This window comes from Branchiostoma lanceolatum, chromosome 12 (genome assembly GCF_035083965.1).
Source record: "Branchiostoma lanceolatum isolate klBraLanc5 chromosome 12, klBraLanc5.hap2, whole genome shotgun sequence".
NCBI lineage: Eukaryota > Metazoa > Chordata > Leptocardii > Amphioxiformes > Branchiostomatidae > Branchiostoma > Branchiostoma lanceolatum.
Genome location: NC_089733.1, coordinates 3,243,018 through 3,258,695, shown reverse-complemented (window position 1 = coordinate 3,258,695; position 15,678 = coordinate 3,243,018). Strand labels below are relative to the sequence as shown.

At 42.0% G+C, this 15,678-nt stretch overlaps 1 long non-coding RNA gene across 1 annotated transcript; it reads left to right on the top strand.

Annotated features, from left to right (window-relative positions):
• The first annotated feature begins 8,299 nt into the window (after positions 1–8,299).
• On the top strand, positions 8,300–10,413 carry LOC136446261 (uncharacterized). Its single transcript, XR_010757542.1, has 3 exons — positions 8,300–8,752; positions 9,587–10,228; positions 10,373–10,413. It is a non-coding gene; the product is annotated as an uncharacterized lncRNA (long non-coding RNA).
• Positions 10,414–15,678: the final 5,265 nt, after the last annotated feature.

Below are 15,678 nucleotides of genomic sequence, written 5' to 3'. Positions count from 1 at the left end.
CTGAACTGAGGGACAGAGAGGCGGGCGATCCCCTAGCTGAACTGAGGGACAGAGAGGTGGGCGATCCCTTAGCTGAACTGAGGGACAGAGAGGCGGGAGATCCCTTATCTGAACTGAGGGACGGAGAGGCGGACGATCCCTTAGCTGAACTGTGGGACAGACAGGCAGGCGGCGGCAGTCCAGCTAAGGGGCCGTCCCCCGTCCCCGCCATGGCGAAGAAGCGAAAGCGGGTGTCCCCCGTCCCCGCTGTGGCGGAGAGACGAAAGCGGTTGACCACGCCCCACAACAATGCCCCGCAGAAAGGAAATGTATGGGAGTATGGGACCTATCCGCCTGAGCCGCTCAAGACTGACCAATACATTGCAGTGGCGTTTAAAGATACATACTATGTGGGGAAGGTGACATCTGTTCACGGAAAGACGGCAGAGATCAAGTATCTTGCATACAATGGGTGCGGGATGTACAGCCCCACTAAGAAGGCTCCTGACAAGACCAAGGACAAGTATGTCCTTGCCGTTGATCTGTCCTTCAAACAGATGACGGAGGGAAAGATTGTGGTGCATTCGCAAGATAGGGAGGAGCTAAACAAACATTGGAAATGGTATTGCAAAACCTTTGGACCATTGTGAATTAGCCCTCCCCTATTTTTCCACCAATTTTGCAGCATTTTTGCAATGGTCATTTCAAGGGTATATGTCCGGGTGTGTAAGGCCCTTTAAACGTCCTATACACGGCAGTGGTCCATTTCCGAGAGAATCTAGGGAACGTACAGGACCGGACGCGCAACGTAAACAGGTCCGAAATCCCATGATTCTGAAGGAAAGGCAGAATTTCCATGAATGTGTAAGGCAATTTCTGACCAGGAAATTCGGCTTTCCGCGCAGTGTACGATAAAACCTGTACAGAAACGAAAAGAGAACTAAAAAACTTAGCTTCTTTACTTGAGAAAAACCCGTCGAATCCAAATGTGCGAGGGGTATTCTTTAAAAGAAAGAAAGAGTACAGAAAACTTTGAAAAAAGAGGGAATTTCATCAACATATCATGGACAAACTTTCTTCTCTCAGGGAAAAAGACCACAGTGCCTTTTGGAAATAAGTTAAGAAACGTAAACCTGACAAATCGGAAAATAGTTGTTAAATATCGAATGAGGCATGGTTGCGACATTTCAGTCAATGACAATGAACTTTATTGCATATTCATGCCCGACATGGGCTAAAATGCATTAGATAACATGAAGTAAAAGAAAAGGAACATTGTGCTATATTCCATCTAAATCTACAGAGTCTCTTCTCTAGTACAGTAGACAAATCCTCAACTGACGCTATTAACGGTTCTGAAACTGTACTTCCACACGTCCAATCACACCCCGCATCTCCCCTTACACCTGCAGAAAACTAAACACTAGACTCTCCGATAACAGCTGAGGAACTAAACACAGCCATTTCAAACCTAAAAAAATAACAAATCCAGTAGCAGCGACATGATAACAAACGAAATGTTAAAATGCGGTAAACCCGTCCTACAGAAACCATTACTCCACTTATTCAACTCATCAGTCATCTAATATTAGTTGTTTGGGGAAATTATTCACCTTTATTTTGAACAACCGTCTTGTGAATTATGCGGAACAGAACAGCCTTTTCAAACCTCAACAGGCCGGTTTTAGAAAGAAATATAGGTCATCTGATAATTTGTTTTGACCACTTTAATTAGCAAATACCTCAGTAAAAATGCTCGAATTTATGCATGCTTTGTAGATTTCAGCAAAGCTTTCGACTCCGTTTGGCGAGCTGGTCTACTGTTCATATTTAACAACCTTGGAATAGGAGGAAAGTTCTTAACGACCATAAAAAAACATGTATCTAAAAACCACAAATTGCATTAAAACCGATCGCGGTCTCACTGACACGTTTTTAACTAACTTCGGGGTTCGTCATGGCTGTAATCTGTCTCCAACCTTGTTTAATCTATTTATCAGCGACATAACAGATGACTTTGATCATGCTTGTTGCAATTCTCCTGTACTTCACAACATGAAAGCTCCATGTCTTCTGTCAGCGGATGATTTAGTATTATTTTCAGAGTCCCAACAAGGCTTGCAATCATGTCTGGATAGATTAGAAAAATATTGTTTATACTGGAATCTGAAAGTGAATTTAAAAAAGACCAAAGTGATAGTTTTCACAAAAGGAGGTCGATTACCAAAAAATTGTTTCTTTATGTTCTGTTCGATGATAATGTCATAGAAATTGTTACATCTTACTGTTACTTAGGTATAGTTGTAAGCGCGGCTGGTACGTATACGATCAAGGCCAATAACAAACAGTTATCCAGCAAGGGACTAAAATCTTTGTTCAGTATCAGACAATCACTAGACAACGATGATGCTTCACTAACAGTTAAAAACAAACTCTTCGACACATGTGTTAAACGCGCTCTACTATATGGGTCTGAGATATGGGGGTCCTTCAAAAGCCCAAAGTTCTGTCCCATTGAATCCGTACACTTAAAATTGTGCAAATACGCACTCAATCTTGCAACCTTGCAGTACGGGCAAAACTAGGGAGGTACCCCCTTTACCTAGAGGCCTCCCTAAACGCCATTAAATGCTTTCTTAGGATACGCCACAACGTACCAGCTGACAGTTTACAAGCCGACGCCCTGTTATGACAACTTCAATTAGAAGGCAATGGCAAAAAATGCTGGGCGTCCGGTGTCCGTAACATGCGAGAGGAATGCGGTTATGCCTTCGTTTGGAGCCCACAAGTATCCTTAGGAACAAATTTAACTCCATTAGTCAACGATTCTCATCCGAAATCCCAACGATAACAGGGATAAATCTTACAGCAACAAACTCCGAACTTACCGTCTGTTTAAGTCAATGCATAAAGAAGAAGAGTATTTATCCATTAGCAACATCAAACACAGAGTGGCTACTACTAAACTCCGGGTTAGCTATCACAGATTACACGTCGGAACAGGAAGGCACAACCGCACGCCTCTACAACATAGACTTTGTCAAAATTGCAATTTAAATCGAGTAGAAGATGAGCAACATTTCGTCCTAGATTGTAAATTATACGATAGTGAAAAAGTGTACTTTTTAACTTTACCAAAGAAAAAAATTTCCCATATTTCGAACATCTTAATGCAATAGACAAATTCATATTTTTATTACGCCTGGATAATCCTTGTATAAGAAATGCTGTCTGTTCATACATTTACACATGTACAAAGAAGCGAGAAGAAGTCGACACTACTGGACTAGCTTAGTTTAATAACACGTTTGTCTACTCTATATGTTAACAGCTTGTATTGTTGTATTTATGTCCTTGTATGTTCCATGTGTTAAGTTAGACGACCTGTACCTAGCCCCTCGGGGCATGAATGCACAATAAAGGTCTTTTATTCATTAAAACTAGACACAAACTCTATATTTCACAGGAAGCCTGGCCCACGACAAGTTGTCTGCGGTTTTGCTGAAGACGGAGAGACATATCGATGTCAGAAGGCTTCCATCAGAGGCCCAGACAAGCTAACTGGAAGGCTAACATTCAACCCTCAACCACTGGCATCCGAAGATGACTCCATTCTGTAATTTACCAGCCAGCCAAAAATGTTTGTTTTCAAGGAGAAGTGCTACTGTACAAGTTGATAGGTAAATTCTAAACTACCTTGTGTATCTCAAACCTTAGGCACATTTTAGCTGTTCTGCATTTCAACGAGAACCTGAAGAGACAAGTGCATAACACTAAAGATGGCAGGGCTTACTACAGGGTGACCTACCCGAAGTACAAGCTCGGGGAAGAAGTGGTGAAGAAAGTAGCAGCACCACCACCAACATATAAAGTAAGTATAATCATGGTACATACATGTTTTGATAGGAGGGTGATAGGAGGTCAGAGTTTCCACACTTTTCTACCTTGTGTTTATATTCCATCACAAATAGTTGTCTTTGCATGCTGCCTCGCTGCTACGTGTAGAAGATATGTATTGTTCATGATCTAAACATGACAGCATTCTGTACTTTCTGCAGAATATGTCCGTGACATCAGGCATGTGATGTGTAACACATCACAGGAACAGCTGAAGGAGACCCGGGACAAGTACTCCAAGAAGGTTCCTAAACCTCTCTTTAGCCAGTTCACGGACAGACGGTCCAGACAGGAAGCCATCGTGCGTAAGAGAGGATCGAGACAACCACACAGCTGAACCCAACTGGTAAGTTACCATGAATAGTGAAATTTTGTGTAGCAATGCTGCCAGGAAACCATACATACACATACATAAATACATACATACACACACACATATATACACACATACATATACCAATACAATGGCCAACTGACAATTGGTTGGAGTGTTTACATTGCATTTTGTAGGCAAGGCCCATGCTGTATTGATTCTATAAAGTTGTGTGGACCAAGGGCCATTAAAACCGGAGATGAGCACCGCCCTATGCCTAGTCTGGTGAGGGAAGGACTTTTTTATATTACTTGTAATGCATTTAGCCCGGAAGGGCATGAACATGCAAATAAACATTACAGTAACATTACAGTATATGGAACGAGTATGTAGGGTGCTGTTTGTTTACTAATAGCTATTCCTCTTTTTGTCTTTTTTTTTTACAGAGGAAGAGCAGAGCAGGATGAAGGTTTAACTTGCAGCTAAGGCAAGTACCTCAAATGCTAGGGCAAACGTGCGGAAAACGAGACCCTGCAAGAAATGCAAGAACCCCATGAAAGGCCATCCCAAAAGGGTCTGCCCCAGTACTAGTACCCAGCCGTAAAGCATGGACATTGTACCGTAGTTCAGCCTTCATTTTGGTAGTGCTTTGTGTACTTTCTATTGTTAGTACATTCTACCTGTTGTAACTAGTAATGTGTATGCAAGTGTTTGAACAATGTATATGAATATATTGTTTTGTTACTGTATGGTGACCATTGCATAACATTATTGGAAGCTGATATTTTACTTATGGATGTTGTTATAGTGACTGGAAAGATTAAACGTGAGAAAGTTTTTTGAACTAGTAGAAGAAACAAATATTGTAGTTACTAGCTACATGGTCATGGTAGTGACGTCACGCCCTATTCCTAATTAGCCCCACGTTTTAGTTGTTGGGCGTTATTTAATGGTTAAACTAACAAAGGATTTCTACATACTAGCAGGCAGAGGATTGGGAACTGTTTTTGTTGTTTGGATGTTGAACTATTTTAGGGGCTAACCTTGCTTTTCCCCATACTAGTAAGTCGAGGATTGTGAAATGTTTAGTTGTTTACATTACATGTCCTACACCAGGAAAAACCCAAGACAACCTACATGGACGAAAGAGCAGTTAACAGCAAAGCTAAGAGAGATGCGGGACCAGTGGTATAATATGAGGCCAGAACTTCGGCTTCTTGGGCCAGAGGCGATACTGGCTGAGGTAACAATCGCTAATATCTCGTCAAAGTCTCGTTACATACACTGTTCGGAGGACATAAACATCACAGTAAATACCAAAACGAACGTAAAGCATGAAACACAAATTCAACCCAGTACAAAATACTGAATAACAAATGAGCAAAATGAAATAACACTTGAAAAGTTTTTTTTCCATTACTAACAAAAATTTATCATAAAACCAAGGTCATCATAACATAACATAATCAAATCAACAATAGAGTAATCGTGTCATAAAACATAAAAGAAGTTAAATGGACATGTCAGATGTACTTTGTAAACTGCTGATGTGTTGGTGTCCTGTCCTCTCTCATACGTCATCTGTGCTCAGAGGCAATAAGGTAACCTTCAAAATCATTGTGCAGTATCTCCTAGTATTCAATAACCATATTACGAAGTACAAGATAGCAGTCGTGTTGATATGCCAGTCTCTGTTTCAGGAGACGGTGTATTCAGAAAAGAAGAGAAAAGCGACCGCCCAGGATGAGCAGGAAAACCCCAGTTTTATTCTGAGTTGGTTGACCAAGCAAACCTCCGTGACGGTAAATATTACTAACCAATGTTTGTAACCTCTGCAAAATGCATCTCCTTCAAAATGTTGACAGTAAAGCAAACAGCACTTTGGAAGATGCCGTTTCACAGGGCAGGAAAACCTTTGCTTCCACAAGCGACGCAGGGGAATCAGGAGAAACACGACGGATCAGAACGACCTGCAGTGCTTTTACTGATCACGGAAATGAGAAATCACCAACATCTCATCTATCGAGAAGTAAGCTTCGGTCTTCTCTTAAGTATAATAGATCTGTGCCACTGTTCAGTTAGTTGGGGGGAGGGGTGTACCACTGGTCAGATGGGGGACAAATACAACGGTAAATATGTGTGATATATCAAAACCAAAGAATAATTTAAAACTCTAACGTTTTTTTCTGCTAAAGCTGAGATAAAATTAAACAAAAAAAAGGCACAAGTAAGACAAACCATGCCAGAAGTCACAGCTGCGACACCTTACTTTAAGAACAAAGCGTCCGTAATTCCAATATTGGCAGAACAAGTTAATAAACGCCGTCTGATAGACGTTTCTTGTTGAAGTTCAAAGAAGTTTCCCCGACGAGAGAAGAGGGAAATGGTACACAACTACTAAAAGGTCTGTACGATCTTAGGATTGAGTTATTTGAATACGACACAAGTATCGCACATGTAGGTCATGTCACCAAAGAATGCACAAACTACATAGCTGCTGTTCTCCCCACCAAACAAACAGCAGGTTATAGATGTAACTCGTTGTGAGTATGAGACAAAACATCCCATAGCATCATGTTTGAACAATACATGTAAGAAATGTGGAGTTCAAAATCTGTAGCAACACTTTAAAGCAGTGATGGAGGGAAGAGAGGACAATATCATCACCTGGAACACAATGGAATATGTCACCATTGCTACAACACCAGACAAGCCTGGAAAGAGTGTGGTATCCTGTGTGTAACAAAGAACATCTCACTACGAGAGTTCATGGCTGAGTACAAGAACAAGATGGTCGACCTCCACACGCCTGTCGACCCCAACACGCCCGTCATCCTCACTCCAGTCGACTTCAACACTTCAACAGACACAGGCGCCTCGACTTCCACGGGTGCTTCCACCTCCACAGGCATTTCCACTTCCACGGACGACAGTCAGACAACTTCCACGGTGCGCACCAGTGTACCGCTACGGATGTGGATCCAACCAACAGCAGCTGCATTTTAACATAATTAATACATTTCGATTAAAACCAGTTCTGTTCTTTCCAGCGACATAGTTCAGGGCATGGCTGCTGTTCTAGTCTCTGCCAATCATGCAGTTGTCTTACCAAATGCCCACTTCGAAAACTACGCGTTGCTAGTGACTGGAGTCCCTATTCTTCTTGGAGAGAGCATCACCCAAGACCAGATCAATGTAGCAGAGGATCACCTCAGACAGTTTGCCGAGGGTTTCCAAGAACTCTATGGTACAAATCGTCTCTTATCGCGGTCTTCATTTTTTTAGGGTCGTTTTCTTCGAAGAAGATACACACGCCCTGTAATACGTCGTGAGGGTCTGGCCCTAAGGCCCTTTTAATTTCGCGTAATTCGTAGGGAAGCTTGCTTTTGGGTGGGAAGTGTTGGGTCGACAGGATAAATTTCATCTTCATTGGAATCTGTTCCCTCCCGTAACGACCGCTCCATAAGCGCTAGTGCAGCGCCATTGAAGGTGTTAAACAACTTCATCTCTTCAGTCCCTTCGCGTTATCATGAAAGTTGACTTTACAAACTGATAGATCTACGTAGATGTACGGAACAAAGTGGAAACGACGACTCAAATGCGCTTGGTTTGATCTGATGACATTTACATAAGACCAGGGGTGTTAACAACCCACAAGTCGGTCGTCATTGACATTGGCTAATTGTCGGTGACGTTCGGTGACCTCCTAACAGCCATATGATTGGACCTCGCTAGTGTACCGGAGGGGGGGGGGGGGGGTGGTATGGCTCGGGGTAGGCATAGAAGAAAGTAATTAATGGGGATGAATTAATGTTGATGTACTTGGAATAGTTAAATGGCATGATTTCCTACCTGGTTACAAACAAGTCCCTCAAAAAAGGATTTCATCTTTTTTCAGGTTTACAAAAGACAGCAGAGGCCATGTCACAATGCAATACAAGATGTGGTCTACGGATACCGTCTGGAGACCCAACACCACTGACCCAGATGTGCTAATATTCAAGGTGGCTCGGGGTAGGCATAGAAGAAAGTAATTAATGGGATGAATTAATGTTGATGTACTTGGAATAGTTAAATGGCATGATTTCCTACCTGGTTACAAACAAGTCCCTCAAAAAAGGATTTCATCTTTTTTCAGGTTTACAAAAGACAGCAGAGGCCATGTCACAATGCAATACAAGATGTGGTCTACGGATACCGTCTGGAGACCCAACACCACTGACCCAGATGTGCTAAAATTCAAGGAAGAGGAAGGAAGGGCAGCCATCTTTTGTCAAGCAGCCATCTTTTGTCAAGCCTCAATTTGAGGAGGAAGATTTGAGGAAACTTAAATCTTCAATTAAAAAAAAAATGAAGGACCATCTCAATTATAACCAAATGCAGTGGTGGCAGACATTCCTACAAAACCCAACTGCCATCCACGACCAACCATCTACACCACCATCCTGGTTTCTCAATCACCTCCTCCCATACCAGCCTTTACCACCTGAACCACCAACATCCGACGAAGGGCAGAGGACAGCACTGCAGAGCCTGCTAAACAAGGAGCTGACTTGTCCTCCTGTGAGTCACTACATTACCATGCTAACTTTATTCAGCTACATAAATTTACTGTTATTTGGGTCATCTGCATGTACAATACTTTCAATAACCCAGTGAAACAATCTTCTTAAACTGAAATGTACGTTTGGGTTGTTTTCTCTTCATGCACTTGATTTGCATCATATCAACAACGTAAAACTAAAACATCGCATTACAGTCTTAGCTATGAATAAAAAGGACATAAGAGATGCTGTAAGTTTGAATGTGGTATTTTTATGTCCGCGGTTTTCACATACCCAAAATATTCTGTTGTCTGTACCGCTCCCAACTGTTACTACTATGAGCTCAAAGATTCTATAAAGTCTTTGTTTTCACCGTGCTGCAACATTAAATCCCCATCAACGTAAATGAATTTACAGTATTTGTCTATAGAGGTTACACTGCCTTATGTCTCAAATCCTATATGTCAAAAATCACACCTGACTCGTAACATATTCCTGCAGCATCGTGGCATAAGTAAACAGTAAGAAAAAGGATGTTTTTGTTGCTTCAATTGCTACCTGTAAAAACTATTTACTTCCTCATGCTTAATGACTTGTAACAAAAATCCTTGATATGTCTACCTCAATAGTTGGAAAGCACAATGGATGATGTGATGATGATACTTTTTGTGAAGCCAACCCTTTTGTGAAGTCATTATGATTGCAAAGCAGATGTATACTCCAGGCTCATGTCCAGATTCATACGAACTTGGTAAACATGCATGAACTTGGTAAAGATGCATGAACTTGGAGTAATGCTTGTAAAACGTGACACATACTTGTCCTTATAGTTTCTTACTGAATCTTTTAATAGGTAGCCACCAAAGGATATAAGAGACAACAAAATCGACAACAAAACAGACAAAGAGGAGGCAATGGAAATCCACGGAAGAATGACATGGTTGCATGTTTTGATGAAAAGACTGAAAGACCAAAAGTAGGAAAAGTAAAATGGATTATTGCTGAAAAAGCCAAAGTACTGATGTACAAGGGAGCTCTAGGTAAAAATATGTTCCATATAAGAACAGTGGGGGAAGGCCCATGTACATGTTTATTGACAAAGAAAACATTGCTGCACATTTCAAGCTAATTGCTGATAAAATCCTACCCAATATTGTTGGGAAATTGCAACAAACATAGTTTGATCCATTCTGCTTTTAAAGGCACTCTGTGTAACATTTTGGAAAAAAAAACACGTGAAAAAAATATATTCTTAGCATCAAAATGTTCACACAGCAGTTTTGTAACACATGTTAACTTGATATAACAAATAACTTTCATATAACTTACGACATTGTTGGAAAATAAAATCAATGACTCAAAATGTGATTTCATATATCCAGCCAGTAGACCCATTTGAGAGATGGAGTGAACAAAATCGATCGCTGGCCAGGCTTGAGGAAATATGGATGGACACATCGCGGCTTCAATTCGAAAGGACAGCAGCGAGGGCACAGTGGGTCCAACTCTACTTCCTCTTTGATCTTGAGTTTTTTTGTATGTGCATCTAAATCCCTAGTCTCACACTGAGACATCATGTGGACTACCCGATAATCCAACTTTCCAAATCTAACGGTTTTTTTTCTTATTGTCATATTAGGAGAAGACGAGTTAAGGCATTACCACGGACTGTAGTTGGAGGTCAGTAATTTTCTTATGACATTTGTAGTAGATATCCAATAAGGCCTGTGTTATATTTGATTGACTTCTAAATCTCTGACTGTTATGTCACATGGTTCACGTCTATTCAATCATGTGTTGGTCATTTTTCATTTTGCAAGCAGTCATGACTCAGGGCAAACTCGCTGACAAGAATACCAGGAAATACTGTAAATGCAGAAATGTTAACTGTTGAAACAATAGAAGTGCTTAGATGCTTAGACAAGTGTTAGACGGGTAAAACTTTTCGTGGTGGTTTTTAGTTAACGTTAAAGATAAAACCACAAATATAAAACCACAAAGATAAAACCACCGCGAACGTTTCTGCACTTACAGTACTATCTTCTGAGGATGCGTTCACTTCACAACCTTCTTGGGTCATCTATTAGGCTAATCGCGCCCCTAGCGACCAGTTAGGGGCTGCAATCAAATTTGTCAACAAGGAGTAACCGTTTTTTTTTTTTTGCAGATATGACACCGACGCAGGATCGCATGCGCGCGTGCTGGGACCATTGATTTCTACCCTTTGAAACACAGAAAAGAGTTAAGATTTAGTGATTCAAAAGCAGATATGTGTACAAAATTACATGATATACATTGTTTTTAGTGACACTCATTTTAATGTCCTGTTGACAAGTAAACATTTAGATTTGTATGTACCAGTAATTGTTTTGCTGAAACATCTTGAAATGGTATCATGAAAGAAATAAAAGTAGGTTTGTTTTGTTTTGTTTTCTAGAATCATTTGTATCATACAAAGAAAACTTGGTGGACTTATGTCCCGACATTATTGTTATACGAGGCAACGATAGATGTACTTCATAACTGCAGCTACTGTTAAAGCTCCGATCTTTATAATAAACAGAACTTTTGAAGGATAAGTCTGCGAGTCTGCGCTATTACTATAGATAATATCTGAGTTCGTCTTTTCCTTCAGAAAAAAGACGTCCTAAAAACCCAGGCTCACAATAAAAATAACAAGGGGCTTTGGTATCAATTTAAAGGTGAGGAAAGGACTTTCCCGCGGTGTAAATATCTAATTGGATTCTGTAAAACATGCACGCACAAATAAAGTGACCATAAGTCGGCAGTCCCGTATGGCCCCACATGACCCCATTTAAAAGTGGTCTTAAAATTTAAAAAAAGACAACTTTTTTTAGTTTTCAGTTATTCTGTAGATTGTAAGGTTACCCTCAACTTCAACATATTTTTTTATCGTGTTTTCAAGGATTTTCTACTTGGTAGTTACTAGGTAGGTAGGTATAGGGCGTATTCAGTCACGTGACCCTCCCCCTAGCAACGAGCACTGTCGGCCATGTTGGTGCTCACTTGATAGTGGAGCCCTATGGAACTCTCTGTATAAATGGCAGATGTTTTCTACGCCATTCACAATTTCCCTTCGGAACATTTTGTCTCACAATCATGGTGTTTTGCCTCGTGGTCTGATGTTTGATTGGGACTGATAAAGCACACACTGATCGGGTAACAGTAAGATTGGTTAGGCGTTTCTCGTGTAGGTAAGGGAACATACGAAGGGACTAACGACTGAAACAAAAGTGGATTTCTGACATACGAACAGCGGATCTAAATAGTTGAAGTTTGAGAATCAACGTGAGTGTATGGAAACCTTTGTATCTGGTCGAAAAGCAAATTACAGGCCCGTTGTGTAACACAGTCGCGGCACCGTGTAGTCGTTGCTTGAGATCTGATTAAACCTCCTTTTTGAGATACGTTCCGGTTAACTGGCGGGTCTTTCAACGTCGAACTTTCCCGACTCATAACGTACTCCCTGCCACCAAATTTTTTCACGACACTCAAGACACTGTACTACGTGGTTGCAGGCCTTGGAACACTTGTATGCTGTGAACTGATTTTATGCGTACTCTGTAAACAGTTTAGCGGCCATGTTTGTAGGCCGGGAAAACATTTCCTCGCTCGTCGATAATGGGTCATTTCCAGTAGGTGAAATTGGATTTTTGTAGCGAAAAGGATGTGAGGCTGGAGACTCTTTGCATATAATAAAACAGCCATCAGACGACTTCGCATTCCTTGGAAATTTAGAGACCGTCGGACACCGAGAAACTTCGCTGCCGGGTGAGCACCAACATGGCCGCTCAAGGAGGGCAGGGGTGATGACGTCACGTGAATACGCCCTATATAATTTTGTAGAAATGAAAGTAAGACGATACTGAGGCAAAATTTCCTTCTCCGTAACAACGGGATGGAGTCCAGCTGCCCACGTCGTTACGTTTCTGTTGAGTGTCTGTTGCACGTGGGAGGAAGGGAAAACTCAGGCGGTAACGCTGGCATTCTCGGGATAGACGTGTCCCTTGTGTGAACTATATATCACTATGCGCTCTGTGTGTTGCCATCTGTTGTTTCGTAATTTGCCGCACACAAATACCGTATGAGTCTCCTGTTTGCTGAAAAGAAATCGGGGCACAATCTTCCCTTGCAGTCTTTGCAATATCGTTAGTGACTATCTCAGCAAATATCTTTCCTGTTTGGTGTAAATTTGACTTTGAATTCTGGTTGAAAACTTCAGGCTTTTAATGCCTGTGCTACTTATGATAACGTGGATACGTCGGACTGACGTATCGGTCGTTCCCACTGCTGGGATTGGGGTGCGATGATGCCTTTGTCAAATCAAGCTTACCGCAATCACTAGCTGCAGAAGAATGCAGCATTTATTCAATCTTAAATCCCACCCTTATACCTTCTTCTACCACTCTACCACACTATACGGTTTGGAAATGTTGTAAGTGTTTCAAAGTATGCAAAATTTCATTGACCGTACCCGGAAGCTTAAATCAGTTTGCAGTTTCATAAAATTCAGCAAGGTGGCGCCTAAGACTGGGTAAAAGTCAGTGGGGCACCAAAAGGGGGGGAGCGAAATGTCCAGTGGCCCACCCCAGTAGCCCAGCCCATCGAATCCGCAAACCCAGTGGCGGTTTGTTTAATATTTCAACACCTTTCACAGAGGTGAAGTTCGTGGTAAAATCTGAAATGGAAAGGATAGCATGGCAAGCAAGACCATTCGTCAAGGAAGTTAGAACGATTGATGACATCCGGCCATTCTCTCCCAAAGAGGCAACTGACTTTCTTCAGACTTAGAAGCAAGTACAATGTACCACCTCATCTGCGATCTTACAACTCCACAACACAACAGGGAAATAAAACGATTGGAGTCAGTCGCCACAGTGATATTGCCAACCACAAGAATAAAGCTACCGTCTGCAAACCAGTGCGCTGATGCTGGTGGCACGGACATCTATATGTAACGACCGGGTATCTTTTTTCAAAGTAATGGTAGTTGCTAGATTTTGAAACTGCACAAGCACCCATGCTATCCGTCCTTCCTACAGATATAGAGGACATGGTTTGCCCTTCCCGGGTAAGTTCATGAAAAATGACAGACTACTCCGCATTCTAAGGACATGGAAAGAATGAGGACCCAAACAGGACTGCTACTATGTCATTGACAACACCGACAATGTGGAGCGCCGTGAAAATAACCAGAAAGGACGTTTTTGTGGCGCATAGGTTGAAGTCTCTCATAGCAGCAGAAATCGGTCAGCGGCTGGAGGATTTCGGCATCAAGGGAAAGGTGGGGGTCGTGACAACAGACGATGCCAAAGCAATGACCAATGCAGCGACCACTGCAGGGATCCGGTTGTCTCTCAACTGTTTCGCACACATTCTGAATCTGTCAACGCAGAAGGTCATGAGTGTGTCCACTGTCATTTCCATGCTGGCCATCATCTGACCTGTCGTGACATACTTCCGGAACTCTTACCTTGGTAAGGTGGTGTTGAAAGAATAGCAGAAGATCTGGACAAACCTGATCACGTCCTGATCCTAGAGTGCAAAACTCGCTGGAATAGCTCGAACATGGTGGAAGGGTTCGTCGGAGAATACCCCGCAATAGTGGCAGCGCGTCTCGACGAGAGGCTCAAGAAGAAGGGCAGCTTTATGAAGCTACAGAGAAACTTCGACAAGTGTCGACCCATGTCAGCATATCCCAATATGACGACACTATGCTATAGTTAGAACACAAGTTAGAGGCCATTCTACTTAGGGAAGAGCACAGTAATAAAACGCTGTCGATGAATGAGATGACGCTTCACTCTGTACTACATATCAATACGCATAAGCCCTCTGTGGTCCAGAGTCTGGTACTTATGTAGCTGTGGCCCTTCACCATATAATCACAAAGGTTGTATCATTGACCCTGAATGATCATTATCTGATCACCGGGTTTTGTTTGTTATATTGATAATAATAGAGCGTACTTTCAATTGATGTGACAAGGTGTGGAACCACTGCAGACAGGAGTCACTCCCTGAAGTCTGTGTCTATGAATATCAGGCCATGATTACGAAGCATTGTTCAAAATATGCTAATTAGATAGATGTTGGATGGACAACTTCCGCAAGTTTGTCATGAAGTAAAGGGAGAGTCTCAGCCCCATGCCCAACTAGCAGCAAGTCATCTCAGGTTAGCACTGCTGAGCATTACTCGATCTCTGAAAACGTGTTTATTTCTACACCGTTAAGTAGATGATGTATGTATACAATGTATATGCCTGTTTGAAAAGACGTGTGTGATTTTCCTCATGCTCACAATGTCTTCTCGCCTTTACGGTCAGTCAAAGTCGGTGGCGTAGACTGAATATCTCTACTCTGACAGGTTATGTATGCGAATATTTGTCCCTTGTGTTTCAGGTACACCAAGCCGCAATAGGCACAGGATGAGCAGGTGCTTCTCCATTAAGAGAAGATTTGATTAGATGCTCCGACGAGTACATGCGGGCAAACATACATAGCGGCCCAATGAGTTTTCAGCTAACCGCATGGGATTACAGCTCCATCGAAGTCATCACGCCCCAACATGTTCAACAAACAAACTACTACTGACATGGCTCGTGTTAGGGATTGTGACGTCGATACACTTTACATCTTTCAAATGGCACTTATCGCAAAGCTAAACTATGAGATTGATAGATGGTGATGAATGAATAACTATTTTATATTATGAACAGTGATATGCGTTTAATCTACGACTTATTAACACGCTGGGAGATCGCAGTCACTCGGGGTGTGGTCTTTTTGTAACACAGCAACACAGACTGAGACAATGGCTCCCATTAGGGCTACGTCAAACTGCCCCCATGCCAGCTGGCGATGCGTCAAGGAACTCCACGGCGCGCGCGTTGCTGCAGGGCAAACAGGGGTAATCAGTAAAATT